Source organism: Hordeum vulgare, chromosome 1H, assembly GCF_904849725.1.
Source record: "Hordeum vulgare subsp. vulgare chromosome 1H, MorexV3_pseudomolecules_assembly, whole genome shotgun sequence".
NCBI lineage: Eukaryota > Viridiplantae > Streptophyta > Magnoliopsida > Poales > Poaceae > Hordeum > Hordeum vulgare.
This window is the reverse complement of record NC_058518.1, coordinates 35,169,483-35,190,651: the sequence shown is the minus strand read 5'-3', so window position 1 is coordinate 35,190,651 and position 21,169 is coordinate 35,169,483.

The window sequence follows — 21,169 nt, the reverse complement described above, 5'->3', positions numbered from 1 at the left end:
CTTATTGGACTGCACACATGAAAAATGTATTACTCCCAACAAGTTACTCTCTTGTTTCATGTGGCATGCTTTGCGTGTCTCAAGTGCTTCAAAATCAAGTGAATCCAAACGATCCATCTGCATGGAGTTTCTTCATGTGTTTTACACCAACATGACTCAAGTGGCAGTGCCACAACTAAGTGGTACTATCATTATTACTTTGTATCTTTTGGCACCAATATTATGAACATGTGTAACACTACGATCGAGATTCAATAAACCATTGAGGGTAATTATTCAAGCAAATACAATAACTATTATTCTCTTTAAATGAATAAGGTATTGCAATAAACATGATCAATCATGTTCATGCTCAAAGAAAACACCAAATAACAATTATTTAGGTTTTACCACCAATCCCGATGATAGAGGGAGCGTGCGATGTTTGATCACATCAACCTTGGAAACACTTCCAACACATATCGTCACCTTGCCTTTAGCTAGTCTCCATTTATACCGTAGCTTTCATTTCAAGTTACTGATCACTTAGCAACCGAACCGGTATCCAATACCCTCGTGCTACTAGGAGTACCAGTAAAGCACACATCAATATCATGTATATATATCAAATATACTTCTGTTGACATTGCCAGCCTTCTTATGTACCAAGTATCTAGGGTAGCTCCGCCTCAGTGACCGTTCCCCTCATAACAGAAGCACTTAGTCTCAGGTTTGGGTTCAATCTTGGGTTTCTTCATTAGAGGAACAACTGGTTTGTCGTTCCATGAAGTATCCCTTCTAGCCCTTGCCCTTCTTGAAACTAATGGTTTTACTAACCATCAACAATTGATGCTCCTTCTTGATTTCTACTTTCGCAGTGTCAAACATTGCGAATCACTCAAGGATCATCATATCTATCCTTGATATGTTATAGTTCATCACGAAGCTCTAGCAGCTTAGTGGCAGTGACTTTTGGAGAACCATCACTATCTTATCTGGAAGATTAACTCCCACTTGATTCAAGCGATTGTTGTACTCAGACAATGTGAGAACATGCTCAACAATTTGAATTTTTCTCCTTTACTTTGTAGGCAAAGAATCTTGTCGGAGGTCTTATACCTCTCAACAAGGGCACGAGCATGAAATCTCAATTTCATCTCTTAGAACATCTCTTATGTTCCGCGGCGTTTTCAAAACGTCTTCGGCGCCATGCTTCTAAGCCATTAAGTATTGCGCATTGAACTATCACGTAGTCATCAAAAACGTGTATGTCAGATGTTTGCAACATCCACAGACGATGCTCGAGGTGCAGCACACCGAGTGGTGCATTAAGGACATAAGCCTTCTGCACAGCAATGAGGACAATCCTCAGTTTTACGGACTCAGTCCGCAAAGTTGCTACTATCAACTTTCAACTAAATTTTCTCTAGGAACATATAAAAATAGTAGAGCTATAGCGCAAGCTACATCGTAATTCGCAAAGACCATTAGACTATATTGATGATAATTAGTTCAATTAATCATATTACTTAAGAACTCCCACTCAAAAAGTACATCTCTCTAGTCATTTGAGTGGTACATGATCCAAATCTACTATCTCAAGTCCGATCATCACGTGAGTTGAGAATATTTTAGTGGTAAGCATCTCTATGCTAATCATATCAACTATACGATTCATGCTCGATCTTTTGGTCTCATGTGTTCCGAGGCCATGTCTGCACATGCTAGGCTCATCAAGCTTAAACCGAGTGTTCCGCGTGTGCAACTGTTTTGCACCCATTGTATGTGAACGTCGAGTCTATCACACCCGATCATCACGTGGTGTCTCGAAACGACGAATTGTCGCAACGGTGCACAGTCGGGGAGAACACAATTTCGTCTTGAAATTTTAGTGAGAGATTGTTGACGTGCAACTATTCCTGACTTGATGCCTCCCCGGCAACGGCGCCAGAAAAGAGTTGCTTCCAGTTGCTCAAAAATTAGCAATTGTCTTGCAATGGCCCACCAGCGTGTGGGATCGCGGCAGTTTTCGAGGGTAGAGTATTCAACCCAAATTTGTTGGTTCGCACGACGGGAAGCGAAAGAATATTCTCAAGTATTAGCAGCTGAATATGTCAGATTCAACCACAGCTGAAAGATTAGTGTCTGCAAGCAAAGTTGTATGATAGCAACGGTGCCAGAAATGATCTGGTGACAAGGCAGACTATTCCTAACGGTTGTATCAACGGCGCCAGTAAAGTATTGTAGCAGGTAGCAGCAGTGTAACGAGTAACAGAACTAGCAAGGAACAGCAGTAGTGACAGCAGTAGCAAGTAGCAATAGTAGCAAGTAACAGCAGTAGCAAGTAACAGTAGTAGCAATAGTAGTGGCAGCAGCAGCAAGACAAAGCAAGTAACAGTAGCAACAAGTAACAGTAGCAGCAACAGTAGTAACGGCAGAGCAAGTAACAATGGCAGTGGGACAAACTCGTAGGCAATGGATCGGTCATTTGTCGGATGACATTCATCATGCAACAGTTATAACACGGAGAGATATGTGACTAGCTCCCGTTCGTCGATGTGATGTAGGCATGCATTTCGTGTGTAGTCATACGAGCTTAGGGAAAAGAACTTGCATGATATCTATAGTCCATCCCTCCCATGGCAGCGGGGTCCAAATGGATACTATGGGATATTAAGGTTCTCCTTTTAATAAAGAACCGGACCAACACATTAGCACTTGGTGAACACATGAACTCCTCAAACTATGGTCATCATCGGGAGTGGTTCCGGTTATTGTCACTCCGGGTTTGCCGGATCATAACACATAGTAGGTAACTACAACTTGCAAGATTGGACTAAAACACACATATATTGGTGACGACATAATAATTTTAGATCTGAATTCATGGCACTCGGGCCCTAGTGAAAAGCATTAAGCATGGCAAAGTAGTAGCAACATCAATCTCAGAACATAGTGGATACTAGGGATCAATCCCCGTCAAAAGTAACTCGATTACATGATAGATCTCATCCTACTCATCACCGCCCAGCGAGCCTACGAATAGATTACTCATGAACGATGAAGAGCTTCATGGAATTGGAGAGGTAAGAAGGTTGATGATGACGATGGCGACGATCTCCTTGATCTGGAGCCCAAAACGGACTCCAGATCTGCCCTCGAGGGCAAGAACGGGATGTGGCGGCGCCTCTGGATTGTGAAACGCGATGAAATCTTCTCTCTTGTTTTTTTCCGGGACGAAAGGGAATAAATAGCGCTGGAATTGGGGGCAGCAGAGCCACGTGGGCCCCATAAGCCCTGACGGCGCGGCCTGGGGGGTGGCCGCGGCCACAGGGCTTGTGGCCCATTGGCTCACCCCCTCCGGTGGATCTTTGCGCAGGTATTTTTCATATTTTCCAGAAATATTCTCCGTAAATTTTCAGGACGTTCCGAGAACTTTCATTTCTGCACAAAAACAACACCATGGCAATTCTGCTGAAAACAGCGTCAGTCCGGGTTAGTTCCATTCAGATCATGCAAATTAGAGTCCAGAACAAGGGCAAAAGAGTTTGGAAAATTAGATATGATGGACACGTATAAACTCCCCCAAGCTTAAAACCTTGCTTGTCCTCAAGCAACTCAGTTGACAAACTGAAAGACAAAGAAAAACTTTGACAAACTTGTTTTGATCTTGTTGTTGCAACTATGTCTAGCTCATAACCAGAATTTCAGCAATATCACAAGTTAACCACATAAGAAAGTGACACAAAGGTCTCACGGTAAACTAATATCAATGGCATAATCAACTAGCGAGCAAATAATAATGAGTTTCAGATAGCAACAATTCAATAAAACAAGCATGAAGCAATATGAATAGGTGGTATCTCGGTAGCTCTTTCTGACACCGCAAAACATAAATGCGGAGCACTTTCAAAGATCAAGGGCTGACTAAACATTGTAATTCATAGCAACGAAGATCCAGTCATATTCATACTCAATATCAATCAAAAGCAAAGCATAAAAATGACAGAGGTGCTCTCTAATTGGTGCTTATATAAGAAGAGGATGACTCAACAGGAAAATAAATAGACAGGCCCTTCGCAGAGGGAAGCATTGATTTGCAGAGGTGCCAGAGCTCAAGCTTTGAAAACAGATATAATAATTTTGGGTGGCATGCTTTCATTGTCAACGCAATGACCAAGAGTTCTCAATATCTTCCATGATACTCATGCTATAGGCGGTTCCCAAACAGAAAAGTAAAGTTTTAACTCCCCCACCACCAATCAATCACACTCCACGGCTAGCCGAATCCTCGGGTACCGTCCATACTAACATCAATCCGGGGGAGTCTTGTTTTACAGTTATGTTTTCGATTTAAGCGTGGAACTGGGCATTCCAATTACCGGCCCCTTTCTCGTGAATGACAGTGAATAAACATTTGTCAAGGATAACACGCCTAACATGGAAGATAACAATAGCCCCCTGTCACCACACGAGCGGTTCGGGCAAGCAAAACAGATTATTTCTTGAAGGTTTAGAGAATGGCACATGCAAATTTACTTGGAACGGCAGGTAGATACCACAAATAGGTAGGTATGGTGGACTCTCATGGAAAAACTTTTGGGTTTATGGAAGTGAATGCACAAGCAGTATTCCGCTTAGTACAAGTGAAAGTTGGCAAAAGACTGGGAAGCGACCAACTAGAGAGCGACAACAGTCATCAATATGCAATGAGTTTGACTAACATTGAGTGCAAGCATGAGCAGGATATAAATCACCATGAACACGAACGTCATAGACGCTATGTTGATTTTGTTTCAACTACATGCATAAACATGCGCCAAGTCAAGCCACTTGAATCATTCAAAGGAGAATACCATCCTATCATACTACATCATAGTCATCTCAAAATCTATGTTGGCATTCAACACAAACCATTATAAGCTCTAGCTAATTAAGCATGGCATCAAAACTATGATCTCTAAGTTGTCATTGCAAACATGGTTCTCTCTCAACAAAGCTGAATCTGGGACGACAAGCTAGTCATATTTAGAAAAACAAAATAGATAGAGTTCATACCAGCTTTTCCAGTCTCAGTCACTTCATCATATATCATCATTATTGCCTTTCACTTGCACGATCGAACGATGTGAACAATAATAAGAGTGCTCGTGCATTGGACTAAGCTGAATCTACAGGCAAACACAAAGGAGAAGAGAAAGTAATATGGCTCTTTGAAAGCTAAACAGGTATGCATGCAAGAGCCACTAAACACTGTAACCCAGATCTTCTACCTTGACCCAAAGAAAAAGAAAACTATTTACACGAGAAAGCTCCCAACAAGCAAAAGACGAAAGGAAAATCTTTTTGGGTTTTCTCAAAAGGACACAAAACAAGAAAACAAGAAAACGAAAATAAACTAGAATGGATAAAACAGTGGCAAAGTGTAAACACCGACTAACAAAGTGAAAGCATAAGCATGAATGTAAAGTTGGTGAGAACACGTACTCCCCCAAGCTTAGGCTTTTGGCCTAGCTTGGTCTACTCCCAAGGAGGGAAATAACTAGCTCCGGGATACTCCGTAGTGGACTGTGGATGCCGCTGATGTGTGAGCTCCTCTGGCTCCCACTGATAAACTGGCGTCTGGTACTCGACTGGCGGATCGGGCACAGGCACCTGTGGTTGGGCCAAGCCCCAATACGCATAGATGTCCGAGGGCATAATAATGTACCTACCTGCATAAAGGTTGAACAAAGAAGGAGCAGGAAAAGTAATAGTCTCTCGAGTACCCTGACTAAATACCAGGTTATAAATCATCCGTCTACTAGCATCTCTATCCAGAAAATCATGGCGAACAATGTTGTCATAATCCAGATATTTCTCAGGAAGAAGCATTTCTTCTTCCTCGCGAAGTCTAATAGGTATCTCAAAGTGTCTAGCAAGACGAGTAGCATAGATACCTCCATAGACGACACCTTTGGAACGGTTTGTGTTCAACCGCTGAGCTACTATAGCACCTAGGCTATAAGTCTTATTGTTATAAAGGCCTTCGCGCAAAACCGCAAGGTCTGAAGAGCTAAGTGATCCAGCCTCCCCACGGCCAATCAAACATTTTCCCACAAATAATGAGAAGTACCGAAGCACAGGAAAATGTATGCTAGCAATTCTAGGGCAAGACACTCCTCACACCTCTCCAGCAGCAATAGTACCTATGAAATCCTCCAAGTCCTGTGGACGAGGATCATGAATATCCCCAACATAAGGTAATTTGCACACATTGCAAAAATCTTGTAGTGTCATTCGTTGGGGGATATCGTATAACATGAACTCAACTATAGGAGGATTCTTCCTCGGATAGAAGTTGAAGCTTTGAACGAAAATATTGGTGAGGAGGAGGTATTGTAGGCACTTATTGTCAACGAACGCGGTAAGACTTGCGTTCTCCACCAAGTAATAAAAGTCTTCATAAAGCCCAGCAACGCGCAAAAATTCATCACTTGGCCACTCGCACGCTCGAACTTCTGTGACTCGAGGAACCACGTACTTGGGGTGGTTCTTCTCATCCTCCTTGGGGTTACGGCTTGAAGAGCCTCTCAAGAAACTCCTCATCTTTTCCCTTTTCTAACTCTGAAAAATTCAGAAATTTTTAGAGACTTCGGAAGAAAAGTGAGTAAGGATTAACCCAACTCGTAGCAACTACTCCTACTAGTGCCTAGAGACCGTATCACGCGTTAAAACTACTTGGGACCAGCTAAAATCAACATTTCAAGCTCAAGAACAGGGTCACCAAGGTAGCAAGAATACGTGAAGGATAAAGCACTAGAGTAGAAACTAATTGGACCAATGGAGGAGTCACTTACCAAGGAGTAATTTCCCCAAAACGGTTCGGAGAATGGTGCTTTGAGCAAGGAAATCGAAAATCACAGCCAAATGAGCAAGAACACGGGTTTGAGCTGCGAAACGATTTTTTCTGGAGGTAGCAGCAGAGGATGGGAGCTGGAATGAGTGGAGGGGGTCCTTGTGGGCCCCACAAGCTTGGTGGCCGCGGCCAGGGGGGAGGTCGCGGCTACAGGGATTGTGGCCCACTGGTGTGGCCCCCAGGCCAGCTCTCAGTCCCAGTATTTTTCAAAAAATCCAGAAAAAATCATATTTGATTTTCAGGACCATCGGAGAACTTTTATTTTCGGTGTACTTTTCTCCGGGACGCTAAAACAGGAAACAGGGAAAACTAAACTAAATCTATCATTTTTCTTCTAAGCAACAGAAACTGAAAGCTTAAAACAGAGGTATGTGACTCTTTGATTCATCCATTTCATGGTCATCGAAAGAAATCTGTCAATGGGGTTCATCAAATCCTCATGGCAAAAAAAATTCAAATCGCAAAAGGAAACGGAGAATTGTCGAATAGCCACTAGGTCACCTCAATGGGGATATGAATCTCCCCAACAAGCAAATCATACTTCATCTTGACACGAGGAATAGGGCATTCAAAGCTCCCAATAAGAATCGATGAAGTTTTTTCGATAGCATTGATGCAATGTACTTGATATCGTTTCTTCGGAAAGTGCACTGTATGCTCATTACCGTTGACATGGAAAGTAACATTGCCTTTGTTGCAATCTATAACAGCCCCTGCAGTGTTTAAAAAGGGTCTTCCGAGGATGACATCCATGGCATCGTCCTCAGGAATATCCAAGATAACAAAGTCTGTTAAGATAGTGGTGTTAGCAACCACAACAGGCATATCCTCGCAAATGCCGACAGGGAAAGCAGTTGATTTGTCGGCCATTTGCAGAGAAATTTCAGTGGGTGTCAACTTATCCAGTTCAAGTCTACGATAAAGAGAGAGAGGAATAACACTAACACCGGCTCCAAGGTCACATAAGGCAGTTCTTACATAGTTTCCTTTAATGGAGTAAGGTATAGTGGGCACTCCGGTATCACCAAGTTTCTTAGGAGTTCCACCTTTGAAAGTGTAATTGGCAAGCATGGTGGAGATCTCAAGATCTGGTATCTTCCGTTTATTGGTCACGATATCTTTCATGTACTCGGCATATGGAGACATTTTGAGCATATCAATTAACCGTGTCTGTAGAAAGACGGGTCTCAACATTTCAATAAAGCGCTCAAAATCCTCATCATCCTTTTTCTTGGATGGCTTAGGAGGAAAGGGCATAGGTCTCTGAACCCATGGCTCCCTTTCTTTACCATGCTTCCTAGCAGTGGAGTCATTCTTATAGTATCTTTTAGGTTGTGGCTTATCAGGATTAACCGTAGGTTCAATCTCCATATCCTTATCATTGCTAGGTTGAGCATTATTATGAACATCGCTGTCCATATTGTCACCAGGTTCATGTTCATCACCAGATTGTGTTTCTGCATCAGACGCGGAAATATCATTTGGTTCTTCAGGTGTGACAGTATTTTGTGAACTGACATGTAGGTTTCTATCATCCTTCTTCTTATTCTTAGGATGGATGGGTGTATCAGCATTTATTACTTGAGAATCTTGATCAATTCTCTTAGGATGGCCTTCAGGATACAAAGGTTCCTGAGTCATTTTGCCTCCTCTAGTAATGACTCTGACAGAGTTGTCATTTAATTCATTGAGCAAGTCATTCTGAGCATTAAGTACTTGTTCTACCTGAGTAGTAATCATAGAGGCATGTTTACTCAGAAGCTTCAGATCATTGACATTTGTGTCTACACAAGCACTTAAATGACTAAGCATACGAGTACTTTGTTCCAATTGTCTGCTAACATAATCATTGAAACTCTGTTGTTTGGCAACAAAGTTGTCAAATTCATCAAAGCATAGGCTAGCAGGTTTGTCAAAAGGAACATCACTCTCATCAAACCTACGCAGAGAATTTACTTCTACTACCTGTATCGGGTTATCGAGACCATGGATCTCTTCGATAGGTGGTAGATTTTTGACATCTTCAGATCTAATGCCTTTCTGTTGCATAGATTTCTTGGCTTCTTGCATATCTTCGGGACTGAGGAATAGAATACCTCTTTTCTTAGGAGTTGGCTTAGGAGGTGGTTCGGGAATAATCCAAGCATTATCGTTGATCAAAATGCTATTCAGTAGAATCTCAGCTTGTTCTATAGTTCGTTCCCTAAAAACACAACTGGCACAACTATCTAGGTGGTCTCTAGAAGCATCGTCAAGTCCGTTATAGAAGATATCAAGTATCTCGTTCTTCTTAAGAGGGTGATCAGGCAAAGCATTCTGTAGCTGGATGAGCCTCCCCCAAGCTTGTCGGAGACTCTCTTCTTTGAGTTGAGCAAAGTTGTATATTTCCTGCAAGGCAGCTTGCTTCTTATGGGCAGGGAAATATTTCTCACAGAAGTAATAGACCATATCCTGGGGAATACTCACACATCCAACAGCAAGAGAACTGAACCAGGCTTTAGCGTCATCCTTTAGAGAGAAAGGAAACAGCTTAAGGATATAGTAGTAGCGGATCTTCTCCTCACTAGTGAAAAGGATGGCTATATCGTGTAGTTTGGTAAGATGGGCTACGACCGTCTCAGACTCATAACCGTGGAAACGGTCAGATTCGACTAGAGAGATTATCTCAGGGTCGACGGAGAATTCATAATCCTCATCGGTGATAAAGATAGGTGAAGTGGCAAACTTTGGGTTGTATTTCATCCTAGCTTTCAGAGATTTTTCCTTCCACTTGAGAAGTAATTTCTCAGCGTCATAGGCATACTTACACGCAAGAAAGTCCTCAGCTATCTCTCCCTCCATAACATAACCCTCAGGTACATCAGGCAATTCATATCTAGGAGAGCTAGATCTAGCAGGAGCAAAAGCAGGTTCTATCTCAATAGTATCGGCAGTTTCAGAAGCATCGCGAGCATTGGCAGTAACTAGCAATATGAGCATCAAGGAATACCCCTAGTGGCATATCAGGCAAAATAACATCTCTAGGATCATCAAGCAAAGCAGTATCAAGCATAGCATCTCTAGCAGTATCAGGCATAGCATCTCTAGCAGTATCTGGCATAGCATCTCTAGCAGTATCTGGCATAGCATCTCTAGCAGTATCAGGCATAGTAGCATCATAAGCATCATCAAGCACAGGCGACATATCAAGATTTCTAGCAGGAGGTGGTGTCGCAAACTTACTCATAACTGAAGGTGAATCAAGTGCAGAGCTAGATGGCAGTTCCTTACCTCCCCTCGTAGTTGAGGGCAAGACTTTGGTTCTTGGATCTTTCAGATTCTTCATAGTGATCAGCAGATATAAATCCCAAGTGACTCAGAGAATATAGCTATCCTTCCCCGGCAACGGCGCCAGAAAAATGTTGTTGACGTGCAACTATTCCTGACTTGATGCCTCCCCGGCAACGGCGCCAGAAAAGAGTTGCTTCCAGTTGCTCAACAATTAGCAATTGTCTTGCAATGGCCCACCAGCGTGTGGGATCGCGGCAGTTTTCGAGGGTAGAGTATTCAACCCAAATTTGTTGGTTCGCACGACGGGAAGCGAAAGAATATTCTCAAGTATTAGCAGCTGAATGTGTTAGATTCAACCACACCTGAGAGATTAGTGTCTGCAAGCAAAGTAGTATGATAGCAACGGTGCCAGAAATGATCTGGTGACAAGGCAGACTATTCCTAACGGTTGTATCAACGGCGCCATAAAAGTATTGTAGCAGGTAGCAGCAGTGTAATGAGTAACAACAGTAGCAAGGAACAACAGTAGTGACAACAGTAGCAAGTAGCAACAGTAGCAAGTAATAGCAGTAGCAAGCAACATTAGTAGCAACAGTAGTGGCAGCAGCAGCAGGACAAAGCAAGTAACAGTAGCAGCAATAGTAGTAACGCCAGAGCAAGTAACAATGGCAGTGGGACAAACTCATAGGCAATGGATCGGTGATCTGTCGGATGACATTCATCATGCAACAGTTATAACACGGGGAGGTATGTGACTAGCTCCCGTTTGTCGATGTGATGTAGGCATGCATTCCGTGTGTAGTCATACGTGCTTAGGGAAAAGAACTTGCATGACATCTATTGTCCATCCCTCCCGTGGCAGCGGGGTCCAAATGGATACTACGGGATATTACGGTTCTCCTTTTAATAAAGAATCGGACCAACGCATTAGCACTTGGTGAACACATGAACTCCTCAAACTATGGTCATCACCGGGAGTGGTTCCGGTTATTGTCACTCCGGGGTTGCCGGATCATAACACAAGTAGGTAACTACAACTTGCAAGATCGGATCTAAAACACACATATATTGGTGACAACATAATAATTTCAGATCTGAATTCATGGCACTCGGGCCCTGGTGACAAGCATTAAGCATAGCAAAGTAGTAGCAACATCAATCTCAGAACATAGTGGATACTAGGGATCAATCCCCATCGCAACTAACTCGATTACATGATAGATCTCATCCTACTCATCACCGCCCAGCGAGCCTACGAATAGATTACTCACGAACGATGAAGAGCTTCATGGAATTGCAGAGGGAAGAAGGTTAATGATGACGATGGCGACGATCTCCTTGATCTGGAGCCCAAAACGGACTCCAGATCTGCCCTCCAGGGCAAGAACGGGATGTGGCGGCGCCTCTGGATCGTGAAACGCAATGAAATCTTCTCTCTTGATTTTTTTCCGGGACGAAAGGGAATAAATAGCGCTGGAATTGGGGGTGGCAGAGCCACGTATGCCCCACAAGCCCTGACGGTGCGGCCTGGGGGTGGCCGCGGCCGCAGGGCTTGTGGCCCAGTGGCTCACCCCCTCCGGTGGATCTTTGCGTAGGTATTTTTCATATTTTCCAGAAATATTCTCTGTAAATTTTCAGGACGTTCCGACAACTTTCATTTCTGCACAAAAACAACACCATGGTAATTCTGCTGAAAACAGCGTCAGTCCGGGTTAGTTCCATTCAAATCATGCAAATTAGAGTCCAAAGCAAGGACAAAAGAGTTTGGAAAAGAAGATATGATGGAGACGTATCAGAGATCACCTCATAATGCTACCGTCGTTGTAAGCAAAATAAGGTGCATAAAAGGATTAACATCTGATAACCCACAAGTATAGGGGATCGCAACAGTTTTCGAGGGTAGAGTATTCAACCCAAATTTATTGATTCGACTCCAGGGGAAGCCAAAGAATATTCTCAAGTATTAGCAGTTCAGTTATCAATTCAACCACACCTGAAAGACTTAGGGTGTGTTTGGTTGCAGGGACATGCTAGGGTGGTTGAGGGCATCCCCAACCACGTGGTTAGGGATAGCCATTTTTTTGTTTGGTTGAAAGGGTGGTGTTATCCCATGTTTTGTTTGGTTTGAGGGATATAAATGAAGGATAAGGGAGCGACCTCGGCAGTGCGAAGGAAGGAGACAACCGGCTGGTGACAGAGGAAGAGGAGGGGCCGCGGCATGGAGGAAGGATAGGAGCGACCGACGACGCGGAGGTAGGAGAGGAGAGGCCGGTGGCGCGGAGGTAGGAGAGGAGCGCCCAGTGGCGTGGAGCAAGGAGAGGAGCGGCCGACGGCGCGGAGGAAGCAGAGTAGTGGCCGGCGGCGCGGAGGAAGCAGAGGAGCGACCGGCTACGTGGAGGGCGGAGAGGAGCGGCCGGCGGCGCGGAAGGAGAGGAGCGACCGGCAAAGTGGAGGAAGGAGAGGAGCGACCGGCAAAGCGGAGGAAGGAGAGGAGCGGCCGGCGGCATGGAGGAAGGAGAGGAGCGGCCGGCGGCGTGGAGGAAGGAGAGGAGCGCCGGCGAGTGAACACAGCGTGCGGGGTGGATGTCGCCCCCCCCCCCCCCCCCCCCGTTTTGGGTGCTTTACCCCATCCCTGTTTTGAGGGAATATTCTTGGCATCTGGTTGCCCCTGTCCTCCCTCGCCTCGGATCCAAACAGGTGGCATCCCTGGCATAGAAAGGATATCCCTGTCACTCGGAGGATATCCCTGCAACCAAACACACCCTTAGTATCTGCAGTAAAGTATCAGTAGCAAAGTAGGGTGATAGCAGCAGTAGCAACAGTAACCAGTAGCAGCAGAGTAACAGCAGTAGCAACAGAGTAATAGCAGTAGCAGCAAAGTAACATAGCAAGGACCAGTAGGAAAAGACTCGTAGGCATTGGATCGGTGATGGATGATTATGCCGGATGCAATTCATCATGTAACAGTTATAACACAGAGAGATAAGTAACTAGCTCCAGTTTGTCCATGTAATGTAGGCATGTATTCCGTATGTAGTCATACGTGCTTAGGGAAAAGAACTTGCATGACATCTATTGTCCATCCCTCTCGTGGCAGCGGGGTCCTAATGGAAACTACGGGATATTAAGGTTCTCCTTTTAATAAAGAACCGGACCAACGCATTAACACTTGGTGAATACATGAACTCCTCATACTATGGTCATCTCCGGGAGTCGTTCCGGCTATTGTCACTCCGGGGTTGCCGGGTCATAACACATAGTAGGTGACTACAACTTGCAAGATAGGATCAAGAACACACATATATTTGCAACAACATAATAGGTTCAGATCTGAAATCATGGCACTCGGGCCCTAGTGACAAGCATTAAGCATGGCAAAGTAATAGCAACATCACTCTCAGAACATAGTGGATACTAGGGATCAATCCCCGTCAAAACTAACTCGATTACATGATAGATCTCATCCAACCTATCACCGTCCAGCAAGCCTACGATGAGATTACTCACGAACGGTGAAGAGCATCATGGAATTTGCGATGAAGGAACGTTGATGATGACGATGGTGAAATTCTCCCCTCTCCGTAGCCCAGAACGGACTCCAGATCTTCCCTCCAGATGAAGAACAGGAGGTGGCGGCGCCTCTGTATCGTAAAACGCGATGAACTCTTCTCTTTGATTTTTTTCCGGGCGAGACGGACTAAATAGAGCTGGATTTGGAGGCGGTGGAGCGTTGTGGTCCCCACAAGCCAGCCAGGCGCGGCCAGGGGGGCCGTGCCTGGTGGGCTTGTGGGCTCACGGCTCCACTTCCTCCGCTGATTCTTGCGCTAGTATTTTTCATAAATTCTAGAAAACTTCTCCATAAATTTTCAGGTCATTCCGAGAACTTTTATTTCTGCGCAAAAACAACACCATGGCAATTCTGCAGAAAACAACGTTAGTCCGGGTTAGTTCCATTCAAATCACGCAAATTAGAGTCCAAAACAAGGGCAAAAGAGTTTGAGAAAGTAGATACGACGGAGACGTATCAACTCCCCCAAGTTTAAAGCCTTGCTTGTCCTCAAGCAATTCAGTTGACAAACTGAAAGAGACAAAAGAAAAACTTTTACGAACTCTGTTTGATCTTGTTGTTGCCACTATGTCTAACTCATAACCAGAATTTCAGCAAGATCACAAGCTAACCACATAAGCAAATGACATCTAGGTCTCACGGTAAACTCATATCAGTGGCATAATCAACTAGCGAGCAAATAATAATAAGTCTCAAACGTCAACACTTCAATCAAAACAATCGTGAAGCAGTACGAACAGATGGTATCTCGCTAGCTCTTTCTGAGACCGCAAAACATAAATGCAGAGCACCTTCAAAGACCAAGGGCTGACTAAACATTGTAGTTCATGGCAAAGAAGATTCATCAGAGTTAAAAGCAAAGCATAAAAATAATAGAGGTGCTCTCTAATTGGTGCTTTTATAAGAGGAGGATGACTCAAGAGGAACATAAATAGACAGGCCCTTCGCAGAGGGAAGCATTGATTTGCAGACGTGCCTGCTACTGCAACAAAAGACCTTCCAACGGCGCCAGAAATAAGCGTGTTGACGGGAGACTATTCTTGTCTTGATACTCCTCGGCAACGGCGCAGGAATCCTTCTGCTATGGCTACGCCTTTAGGGACTTCCTTGGCAAATATGCAAAGGATTACCCCGTGGCCTTGGAGCCTTGCGTTGGTGTTCCCTCGTAGCGGAAAGGGTGATGTCGCACAGCGGCGGTAAGTATTTACCTCAGTTTTGAGAACCAAGGTATCGATCCAGAGCGAGGATCGCGTCAAGTCACAAGTACCTGCAGAAACACAAAGAGCTTGCACCCAACGCTATGAAGGGGTTGTCAATCCCTTATAGATTCTTTGCAAAGTGAGGACTGAAAGCAAAAAGTAAACAAAACAAAGTAAAACTCAAAGTGGAAACGATAGTTGTGAATAGACCCGGGTGCCGTAGTGTTCACTAGTGGCTTCTCTCATAAAAACAAGTAGACGGTGGGTGAACGAATTACTGTCGAGCAATTGTTAGAACCGCGCAAAGTCGTGACGTTATCTATCGCAATGATTATATCTATAGGCATCACGTCCAAAACAAGTAGACCGATACTTTCTGCATCTACTACTATTACTCCACACATCAACCGCTATCCAGCATGCATCTAGTGTATTAAGTTCATAAGAACACAGTAACGCCTTAAGCAAGATGACATGATGTATATGGACAATCTCATATCTATGATAAATTCCCATCTTGTTACCCTTGATGGCAACAACATGATGCGTGCCTTGCTGCCCCTTCTATCACTGGGAAAAGTCACCACACGGTATGAACCCAAAACCAAGCACTTCTCCCATTGGAGGAATCATAGATTTAGTTGGACAAACAAAACCCAAGACTCGGAGAGACTTACAAGGATATCAAATCATGCATATAAGAAATCAACAAAGACTCAAATATAATTCATAGATAATCTGATCACAAATCCACAATTCATCGGATCTCGACAAACACACCGCCAAAGAGGATTACATCGGATAGATCTCCATGAGGATCATGGAGAACTTTGCATTGAAGATCCAAGAGAGAGAAGAAGCCATCTAGCTACTAACTACGGACCCGTAGGTGTGAAGTGAAATACTCACGAGTCATTAGAGGGGCGATGATGTTGATGTAGAAGCCCTCCAACTCCAAAGTCCCCTCCGGCAGGGCACCGGGAAGGGTCTCTAGATGAGATCTCGCGGAAACGGAAGCTTGCGGCGGCGGAAAAGTATTTTCGTGGATGCCCTGATTTTTTTCTGGATTTTAGGGAATATATAGGCGAAAGAGCTAGGGTGGGGGAGCGCCTGGGAGGCCACAAGCCTGGTAGCCGCCGGCCCCCCTGGTGGCGGCTAAAGGGCTTGTGGGCCCCATGTGGCTCTCTTGCCTTGTTCCTCAAGTCCCCCGATCTTCTTCTGTTCTGGAAAATTTATTTCGGGGATTTTATTCTGTTTGGAATCCGTTCCAAAATCAGATCTGAAAAGAGTCAAAAACACAGAAAAAACAGGAACTCACACTTGGCACTGAATTAATAAGTTAGCCCCAAAAAAGATATAAAAGGTACATAAAACATCCAAAGTTGACAAGATAACAGCATGAAACCATCAAAAATTATAGATACGTTTGAGATGTATCGGTGGCACAGCTCAACCTTTGAAAACAGATATAATAATTTTGGGTGGCATGCTTTCATTGTCAACGCAATGACCAAGAGTTCTCACCATCTTCCACGCTACACATGCTATAGGCGGTTCCCATACAGAAAAGTAAAGTTTTGACTCCCCCACCACCAATCAATCACACTCCACGACTAGCCGAATCCTCGGGTGCCGTCCAAACCAACATCAATCCAGGGGGAGTTTTGTTTGCAATTATCTTTTCGATTTGAGCATGGAACTGGGAATTCCAATTACTGACCCCTTTCTCGTGAACGATAGTGAATAAACACATATCGAGGATAACACGCCTAGCATGGAAGATACTGATAGCCCCCTTGTCACCACATGAGCGGTTTGGGCATGAAAAACAGATTATTTCTTGAAGGTTTAGAGAGTGGCACATGCAAATTTACTTGGAACGGCAGGTAGATACCGCATATAAGTAGGTATGGTGGACTCATATGGAACAACTTTGGGTTTATGGAAGTGGATGCACAAGCAGTATTCCCGCTTAGTACAAGTGAAGGCTAGCAAAAGACTAGGAAGCAACCAACTAGAGAGCGACAACAGTCATCAAAATGCAATGAGATTAACTAACATTGACTTCATGCATGAGTACGACATAAATCACCATGAACATGAATATCATAGAGGCTATGTTGATTTTGTTTCAACTACATGCATGAACATGCGCCAAGTCAAGCCACTTGAATCATTCAAAGGAGGATACCATCCTATCATACTACATCATAGTCATCTCAAAATTCATGTTGGCATCCAAGACAAACCATTATAAGCTCCTAGCTAATTAAGCATGGCATCAGCAACTATGATCTCTAAGTTGTCATGGCAAACATGTTTCTATCACAACAAAGCTGAATTAGGAACGATGAGCTAGTCATATTTACAAAAACAAAATAGATCGAGTTCATATACCAGCTTTTCCAGGCTCAGTCACTTCATCGTATATCGTCATTATTGCCTTTCACTTGCACGACCGAATGATGTGAACAATAATAAGAGTGCTCGTGCATTGGACTACGCTGGAATCTGCAGGCAAACACAAAGGAGAAGACAAAGTAATATGGCCCTTTGACAGATAAACAGGTATGCATGCGAGAGCCACTAAACATTATAACCATGGTCTTCTACCTTGACCCAAAGAAACAGAAAACTATTTACACGGGAAAGCTCCCAACAAGAAAAAGAAGAACAAGAAAATCTTTTTGGGTTTTCTCAAACTAGACAGACACATGAAAAGAAAACGAGAAAAAAAAACTAGCATGGATGATACAGTGGCAAAGTGTCAACACCGACGAACAAAGTGAAAGCATAAGCAAGAATGTAAAGTCGGTGAGAAACACGTACTCCCCCAAGCTTAGTCTTTTGGCCTAAGTTGGTCTACTCCCATGGATGGTCCGGACGATACCCAAAATCATAATGGGGGTTATACGGGAGTGTTGCAGCCACTGCCTGAATAGCTGCCTCACGGAGACGAGCAGCCTTTGCCTCCCTCTCATACTCCTGTGCCTCTCCTCTGGTTATGTAATACCTCTGTTTTACCTAGAAGTCAAAGAAGGCAGTAGCAGGAAGGGTAATATGGAAAACACGCTGCCCTTTAAATAACAAACAGTATAGGAGGGATTCATCATCCCTCTCAAGGAACTAATAGTGTGTCAAAGTGGTGCGATCAAGGAAAGCTGTATGGAGCGGGGGATCTCCTTTGCGGATGGGTACTCCAAGAAAATTTGCTATGCGAGTGGCATAGATCCCACCAAAGAAATCCCCTTCATTAGCATTATTATTCAGCCTCCTTGCTATAATAGCTCCCATGTTGAAACTTTTATCACCCGTTACTGCGCTCTTAAGGATACTAAGGTCGGGTGCGCAGAGGTGACAATGCTCAATCTTGCCATTAATGAAGCTGCCTATGAAGAGGGCAAAGTAATGCAAGGCAGGAAAATGAATGCTCCCCATGGTAGCCTACGTGATATCTCTAGTTTCTCCAACAGTTATACCAGAGAAAAAAATCTCTAACCGAGGATTTAGGAGGATCATTGAGACTACCCCAAATAGGTATCATGCAAATTCTATTGAAATCCTCTAAATCCATGGTATACGGTTTGTCATAGAGATCAAATAGTACAGATGTATCACGGCCAACTAAAAATTTGAATCTACGAACAAAAGAGGCAGTGAGAGCAACATACTGTTCACATTTATCGGAGATGAATTCTTCGAGTCCGACGTTGTGAACAAGTGTATCAAACTGGTCTTTGAAACCTGCCTCAATCATGAATTCATCAGAAGGCCATTCACATGGTTGTACCTGTGCGTTCCTCGGTTGGTAAGGATCGGGTTTCCGAATCGCAAGACGGGGACCTCTCTTGCTTGAGGAACCACCATGATAGTTTCTCCTGAACATCTTCCTTTTCTGAATTTTTAGTGACTCTAAGGAAAAGTGAACAAGGCTCAACAAAACTCATAGCAACTACTCCCACAAGTGCCTAGAGGCCATATTACGCATGAAAACTACTTGGGGCCAGCTAAAATTAGCATGCAAAGCTCAAGAACAGGGTCACCAAGGCAACAAAAATACGCGAAGTATAAGGCACTAGAGAAAAAACTAATTGTACCAATGGAGGAGTCACTTACCAAGGAGTAATTTCCCCAAAACAGTTTGGAGAATGGTGCTTTGAGCAAGGAGATCAAAAATCCCAGCAAGAAGAGCAAGAACACGGGTTTGAGCTGCGAAATGATTTTTTCTGGAGGTAGGAGAAGCAGATGGGAGCTAGAATGAGTGGAGGGGGTGCACGTGGGCCCCATAAGCCTAGTAGGCGCAGCCAGGGGGTACCCGTGCCTCTAGGGCTTGTGGCCCACTGGTGCAGCCCCCAGACTAGCTCTTCGTCTCAGTATTTTTTAAAAATTCCAGAAAAAATCATGCTTGATTTTCAGGACGTTCGGAGAACTTTTATTTTCGGGGTATTTTTCCACGGGACGCTAAAACAGAAAACAGGGAAAAATAAACTAAATCTATCATTTTTCTTCTAAGCAACCGAAGGTGAAAGCTTGGAACAGAGGTTTGTGACTCCTCGATTCATCCATCTCATGGTCATCGAAAGAAATCCGTCAATGGGGTTGATCAAGTCTCCATGACAAACTTCTCGAATCGCAAAAGAGAACGGAGAATTTCGAATAGTCACTAGGTTACCTCAATGGGGATGTGTATCTCCCCAACAAGCAAATCATACTTCATCTTAACAGGAGGAATAGGGCATTCAAAGCTCCCAATAAGAATCGATGAAATCTTTTCGATAGCATTGATGCAATATACTCGATATTGTTTCTTCGGAAAGTGCACCATATGCTCATTACCGTTGACACGGAAAGTGACATTGCCTTTTTTGCAATCTATAACAGCCCCTGCAGTGTTTAAAAAGGGTCTTCCAAGGATGAACGCCATGACATCATCCTCGGGAATATCCAGAATAACAAAGTCCGGTAAGATAGTAACGTTAGCAACCACAACAGGCATGTAACGACCAAGATGTGATCCTTTCCGATCTGGGGGTCGAGGCCCCGAATAGGAAAGAAGCGCATCTAAGCGTTTCGCAAGCAAGTAACATAGCACAAATAATAATAAAAGTAGACAATTCGGGATTCAACTGTCTTCTTATTAATAACTCAGAGTACAACACAGATACAAACAAGGTAGTTCCGCTACGGACTACAAAACATGGAAAATGCTATGCTACCCTGCTGCAGGCCCACGATCATGACCACGCCTCAGTCCTCTGGATAGTTCACGTAGAGGCGGTCTGTCTCCTCGTCGTACTGCCACGCCAGCTGGGAGCCGTCGGGATCATATGTCTCTGGAGTACCTGTACCTGCTGGGAGGTTCGGAGGAATCCGTGAGCCACGGGGACTCAGCAATCTAAGACCTTGGTGCCAGAACTAGTCATGTTATTAGGTAGGGTAAGGGAGAAGTGTATAGGCTGCAGCATCCTATGCTTGATTAAGTGGCTAACTTACGCAAAAGAGAAGTGAAGGTGGTCTACGCTAACGGTCGGGATTACTTGATCAGTAAGTGATCCTGAACACCTACCTACGGCATTCATAACCCCACCGTGTTCCCGATCGAAGAGAGATCTTCGAAGGGACAGTCACGGTTACGCACACAGTTGGCAGTTTTATTTGTTTATGTTTAAGTTCTCTAATACCGGATGTTAAAAAAATATTCCAAGTTGCCACATAACCGCGTGCACGGCTTTCCGAAAGATTAAACCCTGCAGGGGTGCTCCAACTAGTCCATCACAAACGAACACAGACCGCAAAGGCATCCTCTATCACGAATCTCGTGATCTCGTCGGATTCCTTAGGGGAAAACCTCAACTCTGGGGGGAACCAAAGCCTCACTAGGATTCCTATACGCAAGATATACCGCTAAGGTAAGACAAGGTTAGCAGGACCTCCTGGTGTGTCGACGGCCCGATAAGAGCCACGTATCTCAGTCTCAGGACAACACCGTCTATGCAAAGTGGACAAGGACCAAACCTCAAGTTTCCCCGGGGTGGTCTTGCCGACTGCTAGGTGGTTGGACCAACACTCATGAGGAGCACTGGCCCGGGTTGTTGATTAAATTCCTCGGGGTAGCTATTCCCTATGTAGATTATTAGGTGATTAGCAAATAATACCAATGTTGGGTCCTGCCGGACAAGCCTTAGCACTACGCGATTTATCGAGGGGGTCCCCATAACAACCCCGAACGTGTTAGGAGCGATCATTATGGAATCA